Source organism: Panulirus ornatus, chromosome 68, assembly GCF_036320965.1.
Source record: "Panulirus ornatus isolate Po-2019 chromosome 68, ASM3632096v1, whole genome shotgun sequence".
Classification (NCBI taxonomy): Eukaryota; Metazoa; Arthropoda; class Malacostraca; order Decapoda; family Palinuridae; genus Panulirus; species Panulirus ornatus.
The window spans coordinates 19551201-19573922 of record NC_092291.1 but is presented as its reverse complement, the minus strand read 5'-3'; the positions used below and the strand labels follow the sequence as shown (position 1 = coordinate 19573922).

General features: G+C 44.9%; 1 long non-coding RNA gene across 1 annotated transcript in view; it reads left to right on the top strand.

The window, feature by feature from the left end:
• The window catches only part of LOC139747366 (uncharacterized), a 425771-nt gene that overhangs the window by 182136 nt on the left and 220913 nt on the right, over nt 1–22722 (top strand). The window contains exon 2 of the long non-coding RNA XR_011712382.1: nt 15074–15143. This is a non-coding gene — a long non-coding RNA (uncharacterized lncRNA). The remainder of the gene's footprint in view (nt 1–15073; nt 15144–22722) is intronic.

The following is a 22722-nucleotide window of genomic DNA, read 5'->3' as shown; positions in this document are numbered from 1 at the left end:
TCTATCTATCTATCTATCTATCTATTCATCTATCTATGTCTACGTAGGCTTGGGAACACAGTACCCAAGGTCGAGTAGCCAGTGACCATTCTAGTCGTTGATGACTCTTACAACTCTTTCTCTCATGCTTTCATGAGGACCTTCACTTTGCTGCGCTACACCGAATTTCACATCCGCAAGACCTCCTCCTCCCTCACCCTCCTCACCTTCTCCCGCCACCAGTAAAGTCTTGGGGACGCAGCGCCCTAGCTCTCCAGCGTGGGGACTCGCTCATACCCTGGCAGCCCCCGTCTGTCCGGTGTTCTGCAGGACCCCTGCTCGGGAGCGCCCACAGAGAGCTCTTCAGGAGTCGGAGGTAAGGCTAGGGCGTGTCCCTCCAAGTCTCCGCGGGTGTCGACTCGCTCTCCGGGGTAGTGGTGGCAGCGGCCAATTCTGACCTCTACCACGGTTGACGGTAGGGGTGATTTCATTGTGGCCCCCGACCTCGTCCTCCGCGGAACCTTTGATGAAGTTCCCGGGGTTCGCTCCTGACGCTGCTGCTACGGGAGTGCCGCCAGTTGGCGAGGGGGGTCGTGATGCCTCTCGTTCGTGGGCTGGCCAATTATCCCGAGGTGACTGACCGTTTAAGGTCTGTTCAGGAGATGTGAACGTCAAGAGAAGGTTGTCTGTGTACAAGTACGCTCTGGAGTGGTGCTGGTGTTGTGTCTGTGCGTCTGTTTGCGTTTGGCAGTCAACACACGAGGATACACAACGACAAAAGAGTCCTTCGTCGTGAAGTACTCAAATCGTCCGCCGCGACGTGGAGGCATGGGGTTTTTCAAGCGGGGGCGCTGGGCTTTGTAAGAACTCCCTCCTCCCTTCGTCTAACTTAACGATTCAGCTTTCGTTTTCCTGCTTTATGATCTCGTCTTCTGTTCGAGAGAGAGAGAGAGAGAGAGAGAGAGAGAGAGAGAGAGAGAATCATCGTATCTCGCGGCAACACAGGGCGGTCTCTGGCTGCCTGGCTGGCCAGGGCTTGTGATACATCACAGGAAATTTATTTTTCCACGCCTCTCCACCCTACAGTCCCCCCCCCCCCCCCTCATTAAACATAAATAAATGTCCCTTTATATTCCCGTCTCGTATTTGCTCTTGAGATTTATGCCATTTAAACCGGCTGCTTTTACACTCTTTCATATCTCTCTTTTTTTTCTTTATGTTAAGTATAGGCATTAGCATAATTCCAGAGAGCAGACCCTTCATGAACAATAACCAAGAATCGAGAGAACTTTTGATCTTCACATGATAAACCTGTTGTGGTTTTTGATCTTCACATGATAAACCTGTTGTGGTTTTTAACAGCAAGTAAATGAAACAGGAGAGGAATGTTGTTGAATACAACTGGTTGGTTATATTTCATATTCTTTTTTAAATCTCTTAATTGTTTAATGGTTTAAGGGCATCCAAGTGGTCTGGACGACGTGAAGTCAAAGGTTTCATATAACAGACGTCTTCGTTGCTACTGTGTGTGTTGTGTGTGTGTGTGTGTGTGTGTGTGTGTGTGTGTGTGTGTCTGTGTGTATATAAGGGCACCTCGGAACACTGATCAAATATCAAGCTAATTACGAACGGAAACTAACATTGATTTGCATTTAGCATTACTTTGAAGCCAATGAACGGTGCAAGAGGTCAGCGTCTGGTAACTTTAATGACCTCTGTGACGAGAATAGCAAATCAATTGGTAAGATTGGGAGGGGAGGTTGGGGGGTGTGAGGAGGGAGGGGGGGTTGGGGGTGTGAGGGGGGGGCAAGTGGGGGTGTGAGGAGGGAAGGGGGGGCTCTGGTGGAGGGATGGGGGGATGAGCGTGTGTTGTCTTGCTCCAGGATGAAGATGAAGAAGAAGAAGAAAAAAAAAAATAAAACTACACTCTAGGATCGAGGCCTCCTTGACGGTGGGTTAAATCTGTTACGCACACCTGTTACACGCACCTGTTACACGCACGTTACACGCACCTGTTACACGTACCTGTTATACACACTTATTACACGCACCTGTTACACACACACTTGTTACACGTACCTGTTACACACACCTGTTACACGTACCTGTTACACACACCTGTTACACGTACCTGTTACACACACCTGTTACCTACATCTTATAATGTACATAAAGAGGCACTGATTCAAGGTGTTGATTTACTATCTGGCCATCAGCGAGTCAAGGACGAGCCTCCGTGACGTCTGTCTGATCCTTGCCCCTAGACGCTCAGCTTTGGAACTCATTCCCTCCTCGTGTCCTCCACTTTCTCCAGAGTTCGTAGGTCGTCTTTTCTTTTCTTCCTCTACTTCCCTATGTTGTCAGATCTCCTCCTTATGCTTTCCATTTCAATCCAGGTATTGAATGAGGGTTTGTCATCCGTGACCGTAGCTTTCGACATGGAAGAAAGAGGGGAGGTGGCTGGAACCCCGATTTCCATACCTCTGGAGCAGGTTAGCACTGGCCAAACATCAGATGGCATGTGATCCCTGGACCACTGTGGCACTGTACCTGGTGACGCCGGGCAGGCGTGGGCAGAATGTTGGTTCTCCCAGACGACAAGAAGAGACGTGTTTTCCCGCTGCTACGTTCCCTGAGTCCCTACGTCAAGCGTGCGTTGTCTGAGGTGTCCCATACTCGTATGATCAATGATCACTAGATGAACTTGGACTTTGTGGCGGCCCCCTCAATCTCGCCCCTTTCATCCACCGACCGTAAGCAACAAGAAGCCCCAGACGATGTTTCTCTACGGAAGCGAACATGAAAACTTGAGGCGGTGGGCGCTCGTCAGTAGCTCTCGCCTACCAGGAAAGAAACAAACAAAACCGTTGCGAGTCTCAGCTCGGCAATAAAGTGGGCTCGTTATGGCCAGCTTCTCTGGGTCTCCGACGAGGTCTTGCACATTAATAGCGATTCAGCAGTCTGGCATTAGTGCACTCACCACATCTCCCGCCTTTTGTAGACTCGTTTCTCCTGCCTTAGCGACTCGCTCAATATATATATATATATATATATATATATATATATATATATATATATATATATATATATATATATATATATATATATATATATATCGTTGTCAAGTTTTAACAAGCATTTAACCTATGTCTGCCATCCATCAACACATCACGTACTAACTCCCGCCATCTGACTAAACACTCCTGCACCCTGTAGCTCTCGTCTTTTATGTAAGTCTCCTCGCCTTTCTCCTCTTTTCTCCTGCCTCTTTGCTCTGCCGTTTCAGCTTCCACTAATATACTAACACGGGAGGATTATGGTCATCATACCTCCGCTCCATCCGTCATACTTATGTTGGCACAACACCTTCCACACACTCCCATCACCCCGGCCGCTACCAACCCTCTCTCCTTATACAGAGCACTGGCCAGCCCGTCACTCTCCTTCAAGCCCTCTTGTGTCCTCGGTGAGAAAGAGACCGTAGCCGCCCAGGGGAGCAAGGCTACTACCCTCCTGACTTTGGAGGGTTGAAGTGATGCCCGGGACCATCTTATATACATCCTCCGTGTCAGTAGGTTGTAGACGGCAGCCACACAGGGAACTGCTACCCTCCTGACGTAGGAGTGTTGGAATGTGCCCGGGACCATCTTATACACCCTCCGTGTCAGTGGGTTGTAGACACCCGCCCTGGGAAGTACTCCCCTCCTGACTCTGGAGGGTGCAAATGACGCCCGGAACCACCTTACACCCTCCGTGTCAGCAGGAGTGCTGGTTTTACACCCTGTCTCATTAATACCAAGCCACTGGGCTAGTCTTAACATCTCCCAACACGCACCAAGCACCTATTCTTCTCGTTTTTATCCCTGGTCTCTCCTATTTCTTCGTATCATTCTTTATCTCGTTATTAATCTTATATATACATTCCCAAAAAGATGTGATCTGCTCCTTTCTTTAAGAAATATGTGGCTCTCCACCTCCTCAAAACCTCTTTGAATTTCTCTTTTTCTTATCCTCCTTTCCTCTTAGGGCATTGTCTCTTCCCCAAGCAAGGAGCCACCAAACAAAAAGGGCAGAAACTAGAAACACCAAAATACGCGAGCGGCTGCTGTACATTTCCCCTCTAGTAAACGCGCCTTTACTTTAACCTCGATCAAATGCGTCTTCGCTGCGCCCTAGAAGATCCCATATTCTCTACGCCCCTTGACAAACACATCGTCACGACCCCCTCGACAGACGCACCTTCATTACGAACTCATCTTCGCAAAGCTCTCCACAACGCCACAGTCAGCCTTTCAAAAACATGTATCCAACCGGCTACCATAGATTCATCACAGATTACTTCCAGCCTGAGCCCGCTTTCACAGTGTCCCATAATCATTACCATGTATTTACTCTGGCTGAGCTCCATCAACTATGTATCAGAACTACTTTGGAGTTTGTCAAGATCTCTTTTGCACTCCTCACTTTCCTCATTACATTGGCATCATCTGCAGACACACTCAAACAGAAGTGTAACCTTTCCACAGGGGGGAAGGGGGTCATTTACATAGAGCAGGAATAGCAGTGGTCCCAGGATTGACCCTTGCGGCACACCTGTGGGTAACCCCAGCCCATTTCAAAAAAGCTTTCTCTGATGGTTCCTTGTTTCCTGCCACGAAGATAATATTCTGCTCCATCGAAGGATTGACTGTGTGTGTGTGTGTGTGTGTGTGTGTGTGTGTGTGCGACAAAAATATGCATGAAAATCCCTTAGGCTTCTGGAAGTGTGGTGTATGAATATCGCATTAGAGCGGAAACTGATTAGTTAATACCCATCAGTGGTCACAGTACATCCTCGTCTTTTGCCTCGCAGATCGTGTATGAATCATTTCTTATTAACGCCTCACATTAACCACTTAACTTGCACTGATGTCTGTATATGAGACCCTCATGTCATCGTTTAACCTGCTCGCTCTTTCATCTGTATCGAATAATGTTGGTGTTAATAGAGGATACATTTTCCCTGGTCGACTCTCGTAGCCTATCATTAACTCTTCAGCTCTCGTCCTTGTATCGAATCTGACGCGTTGGATGTGTTGGGGTTTCGTTAGACGCAGCCGACCCGTCAAGGAAGTAAACAACCAGACAGGGAAGCAAGTGTCCCGTCTAGGGAAGTAAACAACCCGTCAAGGAAGAAAGCAATTATTCAAGGGAGTTACATCTGGTCGAGGGAGCAAGAAACTGGTCTTAGAAACAGGCAACCGTTTGAGGAAGTAAACAACCAGTTATGGAAATAATCAACCATCCAAGAAAGTAAATAACAAGTCAAGGAAATAAACAACCAGTCATAGTACTAAACCATCGATCAAGGAATTAAACAACAGAGCAAGGAAGAAAATAAACAACTAAGAAGCTAAAGAATCGCTTAGACAGCAAAGCACCCGATCAAAGAAGAGATTCTTAAGTGCCTAAGAAAGTGAAGGCATTGGAGGGTTTGGAAAGACCATCGGGACAGCAGATGTGAGAGCGATGGTTAGAAAGGGTTGAAGTGGTCTTCTTTGTTGGTGGGGGGACGGACGGGCTGCACCTCAGAGGCAAGCTGCCTGGGAACACGAAATTAGCATGTCATCTGGACCATACGCTTTGCCCACTTGAGGCTGGGAGGGCACTCGGCTGACCTTTCACGAGCCTCAGTTGGAGGAAGGAGTGGGTGGTTGACGGAGGACTCGATGGGGAGTGAGTGATTCATAGTTGAGGTAGAAATAAAAAAAAGTTTCTTTTGTTCTAACCTTGTCGCTTCCTCCTGTACTCCTTCCTTGCTGGAAAGGTAGGATATGTCGTTGTTTGTTCAGCGGTGTTGAAGCATACATCCCGCGCATCAGGAGCGACGTGGAAATTGCAGAACTATGATGTCTCCGTCTGTTTGTCTGTCTGTCTGGAAAACGCGAACCCATGACCCATTCTTCCCCTTACCTTTCTCATTTCCTTCTTCCGTTTTCTTCTACTTCCTCTTCTTTATAACACATAACTCTTCCTCCTCCTCTTCCTCCTCCTCCTCCTCACCCAACGACCAACCCCTGTAGCACGGCGGGGTCGTGCTCAACGGGTCTTCATCGTCGTCGCCTCCTTCAGAGCCTCTTACAGGCCAGTCGATCATAAATCGTTGCTGCGGTCCGCGCTGCCTCCCTCACACCGCGGCGCGCCGATCCCTCGTCCCCTAGAACAATGCGGTAAAGACATGGTGCGGGCGACTGGGTATGGAAGAGAGAGGTGGAGAAAGCCTCACAGACGAGGGCTATATTGGTCACATGGGAGGGGGGTCACCCTAGGGTAGAGGAGAGCGGTGAGGGAAGCGGAGGAATGTTGTAAGAGACAGACACACACATAAGCAAACGACGGAGGTGATTAGTGAAGAGGATCTTCGTTAACTTTCCTGAGCAGCAGCAGCTGCTAGCAATAGCAGCCTCCCGGTTCCCCGCGCCACACAAGGCCTGTGCGTGTTGGTGCTGGGACGAAGGTCTGCTTTACATCTGTCCGTGGCGAGGAGCCCGCACGCTCTCTTAAGGCCCGCGTGAGTTAATGTGTGACTGTCCGTGTTTGTGGCTGTGTACGCGTGCGGGAGTCCACGGCCTCGAGTGAGTGTAGGTTTAGCGAGAGAGAGAGAGAGAGAGAGAGAGAGAGAGAGAGAGAGAGAGAGAGAGAGAGAGAGAGAGAGAGAGAGAGAGAGATGATAGAGATTTCAGGTCATACTGTGGCTGTTTGTTATCTACTCCATATGCTGTGCAACCAGTAACTCCCACCCTCTCCCGACCGCGTCTCTCTCTCTCTCTCTCTCTCTCTCTCTCTCTCTCTCTCTCTCTCTCTCTCTCTCTCTCTCTCTCTCTCACACACACAAGCCACACGAGCGGCATTGTGACCCCGGGTATAACTCAGGATCAGCCAGCTCCGCAGGTGGATAGGAGAGATTATTGGCCCCTCGTTCCATCCTTCTTTTTTTTTCTGATTTACGGGACGCCCAGGGAATGCGACTGGGTAAGGCGGCGTAATATACGTTGCAAACAACGACGCCTTCTGAACTATTATTGATGGCTGATGCGCCAGCCAAACGTGGGGTTTAAGTAGGTGTATTGGCCGGTGCCTTGGGAGTGAGTGGGAGTTAAGGGGTCGCCTTGAAAACCTTGATGACATCATAGATCTTGTTGTGCTGCTGACGATGGTGGACTGAACACGGAAGTCTGGGCAGACGTAAACTTGTTCCAGATCCCTGGCAGGAAGATATGCGGGTTGGAGTTGTTAGGAAAATATCGAATATGATGGAGAAATACGTGTTTATATATTCATAATGGTGGTGTATGTGTGTCACTCTGGGGGGGGAAAAGCTAACCTTTCGACCTCATCCATAATTGTTTTTGGTCAGAGGTATAGAGGAGGGTGTAATGATGATGGCCTTTGTAGTGAAGATGAGGAAATAATGAAGAAGGCCTGTATGACCTGACTCCCAAATTAATCAAGCCACCAAGCTTGGTTCATGACCGGCTGAAGAAGCTCAGTGTATATTGATGATGGCTTTTGTGTATTTGTCTGTGGAAATAGTGAAGAGGAGAGTAAGGAACGCAAGGATGTAGTGATGATGAGGGCGTAGTGAGGGAAATGGTATAGTGTGTGTGTATGTGTGTGTGTGTATGTGTGTGTGTGTGTGTGTGTGTGTGTGTGTGTGTGTGTGTGTGTGTGTGTGTGTGTGTGTGTGTGTGTGTGTGTGTGTGTGTGTGTCTTAAGGGAAGAGAAATTCACACTTGTGTTGCCCCGTCTCTTAACCTTATTAAAACACTATTTCATCATGTCTTTAATCTTTGTGTGTGTGTGTGTGTGTGTGTATGTGTGTGTGTGTGTGTATATATATATATATATATATATATATATATATATATATATATATATATATATATATATATATATATATATATATCCCTGGGGATAGGGGAGAAAGAATACTTCCCACGTATTCCCTGCGTGTCGTAGAAGGCGACTAAAAGGGGAGGGAGCGGGGGGCTGGAAATCCTCCCCTCTCGTTTTTTTTTTTTTTTCTTTTTTTTCCAAAAGAAGGAACAGAGAATTCGGCCAGGTGAGGGTATACCCTCAAAGGCCCAGTCCTCTGTTCTTAACGCTACCTCGCTAATGCGGGAAATGGCGAATAGTTTGAAAGAAAAGAAATATATATATATATATATATATATATATATATATATATATATATATATATATATATATATATATATATATATATATATATATATATATACCTTTTTTTTCTTTCATACATGCTTGCATTAAGAACAGAGGAGTGAGCCTTAGAGAGAATATCCTCACTTGGCCCACCTCTCCGTTCCTTCTTTTGGAAAATTATAAACGGAAGGGGAGGATTTCCAGCACCCTCCCAGCTCCATCCCCTTTTAGTTGCCTTCTACAACACGCAGGGAATACGTGGGAAGTATTCTTTCTCCCTTATCCCCAGGGATATATATATATATATATATATATATATATATATATATATATATATATATATATATATATATATATGAAAGGGTAAATGAAGAGTCAAGGAAAAGTATTCACGAATCTTGGAGTAGGAGTTCCAAAGCTTCGAGGTGTAGGGAAAGAAACGGTTATCAAAATGGCCCACTCTTGAGTTGCCAGCGGCCTCACAGTAATCATGTGACGCAACATCTTGCCGAGTATTGCATTATCTCTCTCTCTCTCTCTCTCTCTCTCTCTCTCTCTCTCTCTCTCTCTCTCTCTCTCTCTCTCTCTCTCTCTCTCTGTATATATATATATATATATATATATATATATATATATATATATATATATATATATATATATAAATTAGTTGTTGGTATGTAGCCGGATATGATAAAGGGTTGAGGTGGGGTGGGGGTAGGTTCACAGGTCGGGGTCAGGTGAGTGTCCAGCCTGGCACAATGGACACTTAATCATAGGGCCAATTTACATGTGCATGCTTAATGGTGGTACTTTATGGTGCAGCGGTGATGAAAACTGTAGGGTCGCCGCCGACCCCACGACTCTGACTGATGGCGGGGACCTTGGTGGCTGGTGGTGGTGCACGATGGTAGCTGGTGGCGGTAGGTGTTGGTGAATGGTGGTGGTGGACGCTGGTAGCTAATGGTGGTAGGGACGTTGGTGGTGACTGGTGGTAGAGGCAGTGGTGGCTGGTAGCGGAGACGAAGGTGTTGGACATGCTGGTTGGTGTTTGGTGAGGAGGATGGCGCTGGAAACGCTCCGGGGTGTGCGCCTCACTTGTCCTGATCCAAATTATGTATTCCAGGGTCCAGCTGGGCCCAAGGAGGTGACCTGTTCATTCCTCAGTTTTCCTCGATGTGTGAGATGACCTTGGTCGGTCACTCCTCACACCAGAAATACTTCAGAATTTACTCTTGCCTTAGTGAACATTTCGATATGGAACCTTTGTCTCTCTTCTGAGTTGAGGTTGATTTAGGATAAGATAGATTAATTTAGGTTAGTGCTAGACTAGGTTAAGGTCGGGGATGGCTAGGCTAGGTTAGGTTAACAAAGATAATGATATTAAAAAAAAACAGTTCAGCGTAGAGCTTTTTGATGTTGTAACTTTAAAGTTCTGGTTAGTTTAGATAAGATTAGGTTAGGTTGGGGCGGAGGGGTGTTAGTTTAGATTATGCTGGGATAGGTTAGTTTGTGTTACAGTTAGGTTAGATTAGGTTTGCATAGGCTTTTGTTAAGATATGTTAACCAAGGAGGGAAAAGTTATCTTAGGACAAGCTAATATGGAAATATTCTTAACTTTCACCTTGCTCTTAACCCTGCCATGGATCAATTAAGGTTGCACCGTAACCCCCACTGTGACACATGCTCTCAGTGCTACAAAAGTAATCCGTCTTTACAAGAACGCCGGCGCAGCGAGCTTCGTCTTCACCTCCTCCGCGAACGCGCGTCGCATCCCGATGGCCAAGCAACCACTCACTCGCGCTGTCAACAAGATGACCCACGTCAGGGGACGAGGTTACACAAGAGCCTCGCTAGGTTCCGCGGGTGACATAATCATTCGTAGGTTTACGACCCGCTCCACCGAGGGATCCTCTCCCACGCTGTACAACAGGATATAAATCCTTCCTGTGAGAGAGAGAGGAAGTAAAAGGAACAGCGGCGGAGCTGGTAACGTAACTACTCTTTAATGCGAGACCCACCAGGGGTTCTCGCCGTCCCTACCAGGGTACGTTGGTGTATACATTGACAGAGAATCATCTCTCGCACGAGACGTTCCTGTAGACACCGTCGGTCAGCATCATGGAAGAATATGAATGTGTGTCCTTATGCTTGTTCTGGCCGGACTACGCCTGCAAGTGGTTGCAAGGGGAGAGAGGAGTCTTCCCGGAAGACTTATTACCGTCAGGCGGACGGAAAGGAGTACAGCATCGTTGAGGGGTGCTTCTTGTTTCAAAGGAGCTCACTTGACCTTGCGCTGAATGCGTCCTCATAGCTGCAGGAGTCCTAGTAAATAAATCGTTCATATATATATATATATATATATATATATATATATATATATATATATATATATATATATATATATATATATATATATATCAAGACCGAAGAAATTGCTTTTAAACTAATAGCATTAAAGATATTGTTTCAGGATGTTGATCAAGACACCAGCCAGCATATTTCCGCTGGGGATAACCTTGAGTCGTGAGACAAGCTCCTGGAAAAGACGGTTGATGAGATTGGATGACTGGCCACTGCCATCATCATCATCATCATCATCATCACACGAGAGAGATGTTATTCTGTCTGATGCCTCGACATGTAACCGATTATAATGAGAGCCCAAGGTCATCCTATACTGTGTTGCTCTGGGCTGGTTTGATCAGGCGCTCGAAGACTTGAGCTGCGTATGGACCTCATTTCATCAGCCAGTCAAAATTCTGAGCAGCGGATGGACGCCTCACATCAAGCAGTGAAATGACTGAGCGTCATACGCATCCGTTTCACCACGTAGCCATAAAGCCGACCAGCGTACCATCCGGATTGCTTTCATCGGGCAGTCAAAATATTGAGCACTCTCCTGATACGCGCCCCATCAGGCAAACAAAATACCGAACAGCCTTTTCAGACTCGTTCCCTCAGGCAGACAAAATAGTGAGGATCATCAGGGCGCGTTCCATCATGTTTCCAATCAGATAAGAACACATGGAAAACAGGATACACACACTTCTTGATTGGCGCACTACATCCAGCAGCGTGCGTCCATCCACTGATTAAAAAACATTAAGGGTGAAAGATTAATTCTGCGCTGATAGCATTACCTCGCTAACCACCACGACATTCATTACAGCGTCGAAAATATCGTACATTGGATGATAATCGACATGAACACCTGTGTGATAGTAGACGAAATCACAAGGAAAAAGCAACGAGATATCAACAGACACACACAAAAAAGAAATATCATTGAGGAGAGTCCAGGAAATTTGTTCTCTGTGTCCCCGTTGAAATGTGGGGTTCTGGCGACGAGTCTTGCATATGTAATCAGCCATCAGACCCCCAGCACTTCAAGGCTAGATGATTGCATCCTTAATTATGGGGCTGCACTTCTCGATGTTCATGATATAAATTTGTCGCACACATGACCAGTGAGATGAACTTATGATTTTTTATGACCTGCTGGCTCCATGAAAAGTCGTGGACATATATCGCGTTCGAGTGCATCTCGGATTACACTCGTCCGCCTCACGTCCTTAAAGTCTACATAGATGTTTGACGACGAGACGAGAGAGAGAGAGAGAGAGAGAGAGAGAGAGAGAGAGAGAGAGAGAGAGAGAGAGAGAGAGAGAGAGAGAGAGAGAGAGAGAATCATACCGTCTCTGGCTTGAAGACCACACGTAGTAGGGTGTCCTTCCTGGCTGAAGTGATCACACACACGAGGTGTTTATTTACTGCGCGAGCGAGGAACACAGTGGGTTCTCATTGGTGATAATTGACTGTCATACATTAAATTGCCTCACTTTATGAAGTAGGATACTTGCTGTTCTTAATTCTTCGATCACATCTTCCGCTGAACGTTTCGTCCCTTCACATCTTGTGGATCAAATGATGTCCCCCTTCCTTTACTCCACAATTCTTCGTCCTTTTTTTTAGAAATACGATAATTATTTTGTTTTTCTTTTCCCCGAGGGGAATCTCCAACATAATATCTTTAACCATTACTAGGAATAATAGCCCTGAGTATTCCGAGGACTTTTTACCACATAATATCTTTATTTGCATTGGTAGAACAGGTCTTGGGTACCATTTTTATTGACCAGTTTCTATTACTGATATTTTTGAAAGAGTAATAAACATAGAGAATTATCACGAATAAGACGTAAATCATATCTATTTCTTTTTTCTTCCTATAAGATGTCGTAGTAATAATTTGGGTTTTTGCGTAATAAAGATATCTCGCTTTAATATACGCCTCTTGTATCCAGCAGATTTTCTCGTACAGAATATTCATGCCATGCGTATAAGCGTATATGCGTTACTCATCTTTTTTTTTATATAGTTACCAACACTTTTTATGCGCCTCTCGACCCACGCCAAACTTCCAGTTCTCGTTTCATTGTTTTCATTCACCTCCTCTCCTCCCAATGACTCATTCTCTTTCCTTATCCCTTTTTTTTTCCTACCTCCTGACCTCAGTCCATCTCTCTTCTGTTCGATAATCTTAAGTCATTTCCATCCTCGTACCCATAACGTCTCTTTCATCAGTCGTTTACACTGTCAGCCAAGCCCTAGTGCCATTTTTCCATCAGGTTTTCTTCCCTTCCTACGGTATACTTCAACAAGTCTCCCACCCGCTTTCTTCTGTGATTCTTGACGCGTCCTTCTGGGTCGTCCACTGTCCTCCACATTTGCCAGCCTCCTGTGGTCAAGTCTGGCCCCCAAGGCTCATCACCCCAGCCATACATTAACCTGGCCTGAAGGTCTACCATTTCCAAAGATGACACAGTCCTCATCCTTTACACTGTGTCGGGAACAAGAATTATACTCTCTCTCTCTCTCTCTCTCTCTCTCTCTCTCTCTCTCTCTCTCTCTCTCTCTCTCTCTCTCTCTCTCTCTCTCTCTCTCTCTCACACACACACACACTAATCAGTTAACCATTCCAAGCTCTAATGTACAATCACGTTGAGCTCTTTTGACAACCGGCCCTGTTTCTTTAACATCCCTGAATCACTCAAGTCATTTCTTCACTTTTTTTTTTTTCCCCCTTATTTCTTCAACTCGAATCCTCGTAACATCATGATTCGGGGAACATTTTTAGGTGGTCTTATTCCTCTCACTGACTATACCTGTAACCTTTTCATATAATCATTCTCAGTCTGTGTGTTTGCGTTTGTGTTTTGATCGCTATGGCTGTTCATTCGTGTGTGGTTGGCCACGTCCGCCTCACTGTTTACCTGTGTGCTCTCACCAACACGCTGAGGCAGTTCGTCTGGACAAAGATGGGTCATGTAGCTATGCAAACGATCGTTGCTCCGCCCACTCGTTTGCTTGTGTTTACGCCCTGGGAGGGGTCCGTACATCTGTGTATGTAAATTCGGATCCATTCTCTAGATGTTGTAATCTGAGCAACACAGATATTAAGCCTCACCCTAGCCACGCTAATTAAAAGATAGATAAGTACCCGGTTTTATCTGTCCATATATCATCATTACTCCATTCCTGCGACCACGGGATGCCCTGTGAATACATCATTCATACCCAGTCCTCACCAGGTGCCTACGGGTGCTAGAGGATGCCTGGAGATACACGTTTATGAAGCACATTTTTGCTTTCTCGACTTCGCCACACCGAGTTGAGTGGCTGAGTGAGACCAGTGTTTCACATTCATACCTCCTCCACGCACAGTGATGTTTCCTCACTCATTCCTCCAGCATCTTTATCATCCAATCCCCAGTCATCCTTAAAGCATCATCATCATCCAATCCCCAGTCATTTTTAAAGCGTCATCATTACCCAGTCCTCAGTCATTCTTCCAGGATCTTCATCTGAATTTTGCCTAACCCTCTCCTGTTCTCTTACTGCCTCGTTCGTACGTCCTACTCTACTCGTACCCATATTTTTAACCAAGTTACCCTTTGCCGTGCGTTCCACATGACTGTAGTTTCCTAAAAGACTTTCACCCATACTCCTTCATATTGATAAGTCTGATAAGTATACCCTTAAAATTGCAACAGAACTCAAGACATTCGGGAGCAACGTTTTCTTTGTGTGTAATGACCCAGTGTAGAACAGTCGCTTTGATGGTTGTTACGTGGTTGAGTGGTTCCAGCCAAGTCCCAGGACAACGTTGAAGACCTGAGGAACCCTTCCAGTTGCTGGACAGGTGTTGTGCGATACAGAGCTGAGCGGTCCCCCACGAAAAGTATATGCACAGTGTGACTAACCTGACGTCGTTTTCGTGGATTGTGAAAGAAGTTTCTCTTGAGCTGAAAACGGTTCAAAAACGTTCATTAAAACATTTGAGGTGCGTTTCAGATGATGCGAAATTCTTAGTTATGGAAAAGAAAAATAGGAAAAAAAGATCTGGTGAATGATTCATGTCTGTGAGCTCGCTTGACCGAGTTAAAAAAAACGGTGCCTTCTGAGTGCATCGTCCACCTCTGTGTGGGTCAGGTCGATGGAGGGCTTTGGAGGGCGAGTTCGTGAACACACATTACTCCTTTCCTCTCCCATCATGGCTGTATTGGCGTGCCAGCCCCCCGTCACCCATGGCAGTGCCCGCGTGTCAGCCACCTCATTTAACCATGTTAATTCCACTAAAAAAATCTTCTATACCTCATCCCTTTACGTCTTAGATTTAAGTCTACAACAGACCACTTAGACATGGGCCAACTGGCCTTCTTCTTGTCTGTATTTTCCATGGCCTTCCTGTGGACCAAACACTTCTTGACGATGAAAAAAAAAAGAAAGAAAAGAATGTTTGAAGTGAGGAATAATGTTCGAACTAGGGAAACAGTGAATAGAAATGAAATGTGATTTCTTTAGAAAACTGATGAAAGTCACTTCTTTCCAGGAAGTCTGGCCACTGGTGAGTGAGGGCTGCTCCACATGGGCGGTACATTACACCTGCTGGACGACACAAGGTAAAGTACCACAATTACCTGTCGATGAAAACACGTCTGCAGTGTGTTGTTCTTTGGCAAACATTTGTCTTGTAGTTGTGTGTTATATGTTGAAGGTTACGGGGCAAGCATGTTTCAGAGGGTTTTGTTATATTTCAAATGTTACTTGGTGAGCATTTTTGAAGAATTATAAGTTATTTTGGTGAGTATTGTTCAAGTAGTTATATGTTATATTTCACACGTTATGTGGCGAGCTTCATTGAAGAATTGTATGTTATTTTGGTGAGTATTGTTCAAGTAGTTATATGTTATATTTCACACGTTATTTAGCGAGCATCTTTGAAGAATTGCATGTTATTTTGGCGAGTATTGTTCAAGTAGTTATGTGTTATATTTCACACATTATTTGGCGAGCATCTTTGAAGAATTATAAGTTATTTTGGCGAGTATTGTTTAAGGATTTATATGCTATTTTTCATACGTTATTTGGCGAGCATCTTTCAATTACCCATAAGTTGTATTTCAGAGGCTATTTGGCGAGCATCTTTCAAGGATTTAGAAGTGATTTTGGCGATCGTGTTTCAAAGAAAACGCCGTTTGGCGATTACGTTGTAGCTGGTGACAGGTTATGATATAGAAAAGGAAAGAGAGAATAAAAGACTGCAGAAGGTCTACTGGCTAATGCCAGGCCACTCTAGTTTACGGTCAACCATCGTTAGATATTGTTATCATGTAAACGGACGCAGCAGGGTCAGCGCAACCGGCAGCCGGTCGGTGACTTCACACTTACACGACCGTGAGGCCGACAAGAGCAGTGCTTCAGTACCGTACCAGAGGATGGTATATATATATATATATATATATATATATATATATATATATATATATATATATATATATATTATGCCTAGGGGACAGGAGAGAAAAAATACTTCCCACGTATTTTCTGCGTGTCGTAGAAGGCGACTAAAAGGGGAGGGAACGGGGGGCTGGAAATCCTCCCCTCTCATTTTTGATTTTTCTGAAGAAGGAACAGAGAAGGGGGCCAAGTGAGGATATTTCCTCAAAGGCTCAGTCCTCTTTTCTTAACGCTACCTCGCTGACGCGGGAAACGGCGAATGGCACGAAAAAGAAAAGAAGAAAAAAAGAAAGAAAAAAGAATATATATATATATATATATATATATATATATATATATATATATATATATATATATATTGTATGTGTTCGCTATTTCCCGCTTGAGCGAGGTAGCGTTAAGAAAAGACGACAGAGCCTGAGAGGGACAAGTCCTCCCTTGGCCACCTTTTCTGTTTTCTATTTTGGAAAATTAAGAATAGGAAGGAAGGACTTCCAAACCCCCCGCTCCCACACCTTTTAGTCGCCTTCCACGACCCACAGGGAATACGTGGGTAGTATACTATCTCCCCCATATATATATATATATATATATATATATATATATATATATATATATATATATATATATATATATATATATGTATATAACATATATCATTGTTCCCATTGTGAGATTCGAGCCCAGGAACTGAAGAGCGCGGGACGAATGCTGCACCGCTGGGCAGACAGGTCCACAGGTGACACCACGTACTATAAATGTTGCACGTCTCTCTGAACCTCGGCAGAATACCCGTGAGTGACGGGTCACTTGTCTCGTGGGAGGAGGAGGAGGAAGAGGAGGAGGGAGAGGAGGAGGAGGAGGAGGAGGGAGGAGGAGGAGGAGGAGGAGGAGGAGGAGGAGGAGGAGGAGGGGGGGAACCAAACCACAAAAGAAAACACAGGGGGGAAGGTCCGGCCAACAGTTCGAATACATAAACATGACATTTTTACGGCAGGAATATTCCAAGGCTTCACAAAAGATTATATTTGCGTCAGCTCATTCCGTATGCAGCCCGTAGTAGCCCCGTGGAGGGTGGAGGTGAGGGGGGGGAAACATGGGTGATTTTTAACTGTTTGATTTTTATTTCGTTAAACTTAGGGCTTTTAAATTGGTCCCTAATTTTTAAGATTTTGACTTTGACAAATTTCGATTTTTTTTTCTCTTCTTTATCTCTTGTTTTATTCCTCCCTCATTTCTGATAGCTGTTCGTGGCATCTGTTTAGTGAAAGATGTTTAGTGAAAGATGTTTACGCTTAAGTTTCGTCTATTTATTATCCTGAAGGGAAAGTGTGCATTTAGCAGCCTTCAAAAACGGGGAATATCATGATAGAATACATATATATATATATATATATATATATATATATATATATATATATATATATATATATATATATATATATATATACAGTCTGTGTTTGGGTTTTTTTGCGTGTGTGTGTGTGTGTGTGTGTGTGTGTGTGTGTGTGTGTGCGTCACTCCTACAATGGACAGATACACAACTGAGGAAGTTAAACACACTATCGAGGATAATCTTATCTAAACTACCCTTACTTAATCTCTGATTGTCAGGCAGGACAAGAGTCCCCACACGGTACCCGTTGCTAAACATTTGACGCCACAGCAAGTTAAGAGTGTTTGATGGTCAGCTAATGTGTTCTTTAGTCATTGACAGCTGAATGCTTCATACATTAGGTTTGCCGAGAAAGATGTCTTAATTTAGCATTGTAGTTTTTCTTCTTTTTTTTTCTCTTTTTCATTCTCGTATGTTCTTTTCTTTACTTCTTTCTTTTGTCTTTCGTTCATCTACGTCATTTGACTTATCTTTTTCTTTTTCTCTCTCTTCCTCGTACTCGTTTTCTATTGTATTGTCTTCATCTGTTTTCTTTCTTCTTCTTCTTACCCTGCTCTTTTTGAATATTTTCTTTTTAGTCTTCTCTTTCTTCTCCTTCTTCACCTTGCCTTTTCTTTCACCTTCTTCTTCCAGTTTTCTATCCTATACTAACATCTGTGTTCCTGATCTCGTTCTTGTAAACGTCTCAGCCTTTGTATATCTCCAACGTTCGGTCGGATTTCCCACCAACAGATTGAAAATAAGTTACAGTAAATGACTAGGGAAGACGTACCTGAGAGCATAACAGATTACGGAAAGATCAGTAGTATACAAAATTACGCACATGACAAAAAGTGAATAGATATGAGAAACACGAACATCAGTGTGGAAAGGTGAAATTGATTAACATGATTAATGAAGAAGCGAAAGATGATGATGATGGTTAAAAGCGATAAAAGAATGATTATAATCATCACTGAGTAACTATAAGGCATGAAAATAGGTTCGGTGATCTTAAAGTGATAACTTTATAGTAACAGATTACTGTATATATTAGCATATACGTCACTCAGCGAATGCCATAACGATTTGATCCAGGCCAGGGTAACGGCGGAGGTCCCACAGCCAGTATTGTATAGGAGACACTTGCTGTGGTCGTGAGGGGTGTCGCTGCATGGTGCTGGGCGCCTCGACTCCACTGCCTCCCCCTCTGGCTCGTCTGTGGCGGCTTATGTTCTCGCTGGAAGAAGGCGACGAGCCCAGCTCCTGATAGGACTTAGAAACAACAACTTTATCACATGATGTTCAGGTGTTCGCTGAACGCGTTGGGTTGTATACTCTGTCACGGTATTCGTCCTGAGAATCACGGGACTGATTTATAAACTGCTGCTCTCATATTTCCACGTCTTTGAATTTCTTCGTAGGACATAGCCTTCACGTTTCTCTCTTCTGATGTTTACTCGTCTGTCTTTTTTGGCTTTTCCGTATTTGACTGATATACCAGAGTGGCATCATTTAGCTCGTCTCGTTCATGCAGTGTTCTGTACGCGAGAGCCTCACTCCCTCCGTTCCTCTCCCGGTCCACGCGCCACACAAGGCCTGTGCGTGTTGGTGCAGGGACGAAGGTCTGCTTTACATCTGTCCGTGGCGAGGAGCCCGCACGCTCTCTTAAGGCCCGCGTGAGTTAATGTGTGACTGTCCGTGTTTGTGGCTGTGTACGCGTGCGGGAGTCCACGGCCTCGAGTGAGTGTTGGTTTAGCGAGAGAGAGAGAGAGAGAGAGAGAGAGAGAGAGAGAGAGAGAGAGAGAGAGAGAGAGAGAGAGAGAGAGAGATGATGATGATGAGCTGATAAAAAGATAAGGTCATACTGTGGCTGTTTGTTATCTACTCCATATTCTGTGCAACCAGAAACTCCCACCCTCTCCCGACCGCGTCTCTCTCTCTCTCTCTCTCTCTCTCTCTCTCTCTCTCTCTCTCTCTCTCTCTCTCTCTCTCTCTCTCTCTCTCTCTCTCACACAATCTACACGAGCGGCATTGTGACCCCGGGTATAACTCAGGATCAGCCAGCTCCGCAGGTGGATAGGAGAGATTATTGGCCCCTCGTTCCATCCTTCTTTTTTTTTCTGATTTACGGGACGCCCAGGGAATGCGACTGGGTAAGGCGGCGTAATATACGTTGCAAACAACGACGCCTTCTGAACTATTATTGATGGCTGATGCGCCAGCCAAACGTGGGGTTTAAGTAGGTGTATTGGCCGGTGCCTTGGGAGTGAGTGGGAGTCAGGACCGTGAAGACATCATAAATCTTGTTGCACTGACGATGGCTGACACGCCCTGAGGGGGATGGGCACAACACGGAAGTCGCTGAAGGTGTAAACGTTCCTGAAGATGTTTCTTAGAACTGAAGTTGTGGAAGATGTTGACGATGATGGAGAAGTACGTGTTGACGTATTCATGTTGTGTGCGTGTACGTGCGCTAGTCTGTGGAAGGGATAAAGAAAGACTTTGACCTCAACCGTGATAGTTAGGTCAAAGGTCATGGGTATAAAGAGGGTCTGCAGTTGACATGGAACTCCCATGTGTCTGAAATGAGCCAATTGATTGGTTTGATCGGTTGTTTGGGCTGTTGGCCTTTCAGCTGCCAGGGTTATTAAGACCGTCAACGTAAGCTACATCCACCAACCGACAAATCTATGAACACCTTCTTCAGATGGTAGAGATGATCTAAGACCACATTCAGCCTCACTATGCATGTGGCTCATGGGCCAGCCAAATGAAGCGTTCACTGGCCTTAAACACCCTCTGATCGCGTGGCGAGCACTAACTAACCAGATCGAACTCCATTAACTCAATCAGATCACCAAAGCAAAAAAGCAGTGAAAGTGAAGGTGTAATGAAGAATCGTACGGTAAATGTAGCTTAGTAAAAACACACACAAGGGTAACTGGTTGAGCCAAGGTTAATGAGAATATGAACGGCATTCCGATGGTATCAGAAAAAATATCACAATCTCAGTGCCAGTCTACAGCACCATCTTGATCATCTAATATCCATAAAAAAGAAAAGAATGAACGTATCTGTTGAGGAGGAATGATATGAGTCGTCGTATACCAAGCGCGTCTGCCAGGCATCCAACATGACTTCGTCAGTCTGCCTCTTCCATCAGGCGTGAGAAAGTTGTGGGGTCTCTTTGGGCCGCTGGCGGACGAGAGACGTGAAAAGTATCTCATTCCACCAAACTGTGACTGGCTCACTGTCCCGTCCACTTAGCATTCTCGTACCTCAAGAGCGTGACAGCCATATCTGGAGGGGCACCTCTCCGACGCAGGTACTCTCGCATTCAGGATGTACGGTGACGGTAGGGTGAGGGACTGTACCAATATTAAGCACGTTCTGGGTCCAACTCTGTACTGAGGGCCGAATCTCTAACAGCAAGCTCAAAAAAAAAGGTCCCCTACGTGGACGGGAGCCTTTCTCTTTTTTCCATTTTCCAGACGAGCCTTCGTTACGTAGCATTAAAGTTTGCTCAGAGTCATTGAGGGCCATCCTCTTGAACGACCCCGGTGGACAGTGTTCCGACGATGTCTGGACATACATCATCTGGTACACGAGGTGAGAGTTCTAATGGGGGTTTGATGAATGCTCCCTCTGCACTCGATTGTGGTCGGGTTATGTAATAGCAAATCTCCCACATGATTTCCATGTTGATGAGACTGCTCCAGGTTGTAGTATGCAGTGTGTGTGTGTGTGTGTGTGTGTGTGTGTGTGTGTGTGTGTGTCCTTATCTAGACACAAACTCATATAAACAGACAGATAATTAGACGATATCAATCTGTGGCATTATTTTCCTGGCCTTCCGATTGTTCACATGAGGCTGCAGATCCAGCGTCAGCCTGCTCTGCTCGTCCGGCTGGCAATCAAGATGCGAGCTGCTCAGGTCAAGTCGCTCATCACCCGCAAAAACTCGTCCACTTCGTCTTTGTCGCCGTCTCACAGTGTGTCACTTACAATGCGTCTGTTTGATATCTGGCTTTCGGCCCTCATTTCTTCAGCCTCATGTTGTTTTTAACCTGTATCTCAGTTGTTCGTACAATTTTGTGTATCTTTCATCAGTTTTTGATCATCTATTTCTTTTTTTTTTTGCGACCAAGCTTTTTGTATTCATTGGGACACCAGTTCTGCTGGGTGTTTTTGTGGTGGATGTTTTGTGCCTGTTTTGTTCATGTATCTGACCAGACATTGCGTCGTATTAAGTGATTATATGCCATCATGTCGCTGGCTTAGTGTGTATCAGTGTCATTCAGTTTATTGTTGAATATTCCGCTAGATTTTCTTTTCTTTCGTTTTCTTGAGTTTCTCTTTAACAATTCATATAGTCTATATTCTGTATTTGTTTTACCTATCTGTATTTTCGATGTATTTTGTGTGTGTGTGTTTGTGTGTGTGTGTGTGTGTGTGTGTGTGTGTGTGTCACTAACGTCACAGTCACTTCAGTTATCTAAATTGTACTTTTTTCTGCTATATTCTAGCCGTGTTGTTGTCCTCATTTATCCACTCATATTTACTCTGACCCGAATATTGTTAGTATTCCATTTATTGTTCGCTTCATAGAATGATAAGAAAGTTCCGAATCTATTCATTGTTCGCTTCATAGAACGATAAGAAAGTTCCGAATCTATTCATTGTTCGCTTCATTGAACGATAAGAAAGTTCCGCATCTATTTTCTATACACCATGTCCTACAACTCAACGTGTAGCATGATTTCGATATTTTGTTCGACAGCATTTTCATGCGTTGTGTTCCGGTTGTCGTATTTCACCTGTCGACGAGAAATTTCAAGACGGGTCTCTTCCTCCTCGAGCCTGTCCAGGGGGCGTCACTGCGCCTGCCCATGGGACTGATCACCCTGCTTTGCAAGCCTATAAATCACCTCTTGTCTCACTGGGGTTAGGAAAATAAATAATGGTTCTTGTGATTCGGAGAAATGTTATAGTCCATAAACAAGGAAGCGGAGATTCTCCTGTGGTTCGTAGTGATGTTATGATAGAGTCCATAAACAGAGAGGCGGAGGTTCTCCTGGGACTCGAAGCAGTGTCATGATGTAGTTGATACAGAGTGAGGCGGAGGTTCTCCTGGGATTCGAAGCTGTGTTATTCGTCATATAGTCCTTAAAGAGAGATGTGAAGGTTTTCCTCCCATTCACAAAACTTTTCTTTGATATATTCCATTGACAGAGAGGCGGAGGTTCTCCTGTGATTCGAAGGGAAGAGGAGGTACTTTGCTAGGCTAGTTCATGTCACTCTCGCTGTTGGAGAGTGACTTTTCTCGGAGTTTCTAGTAATGTTACGTGCATTGATTTTCTAAT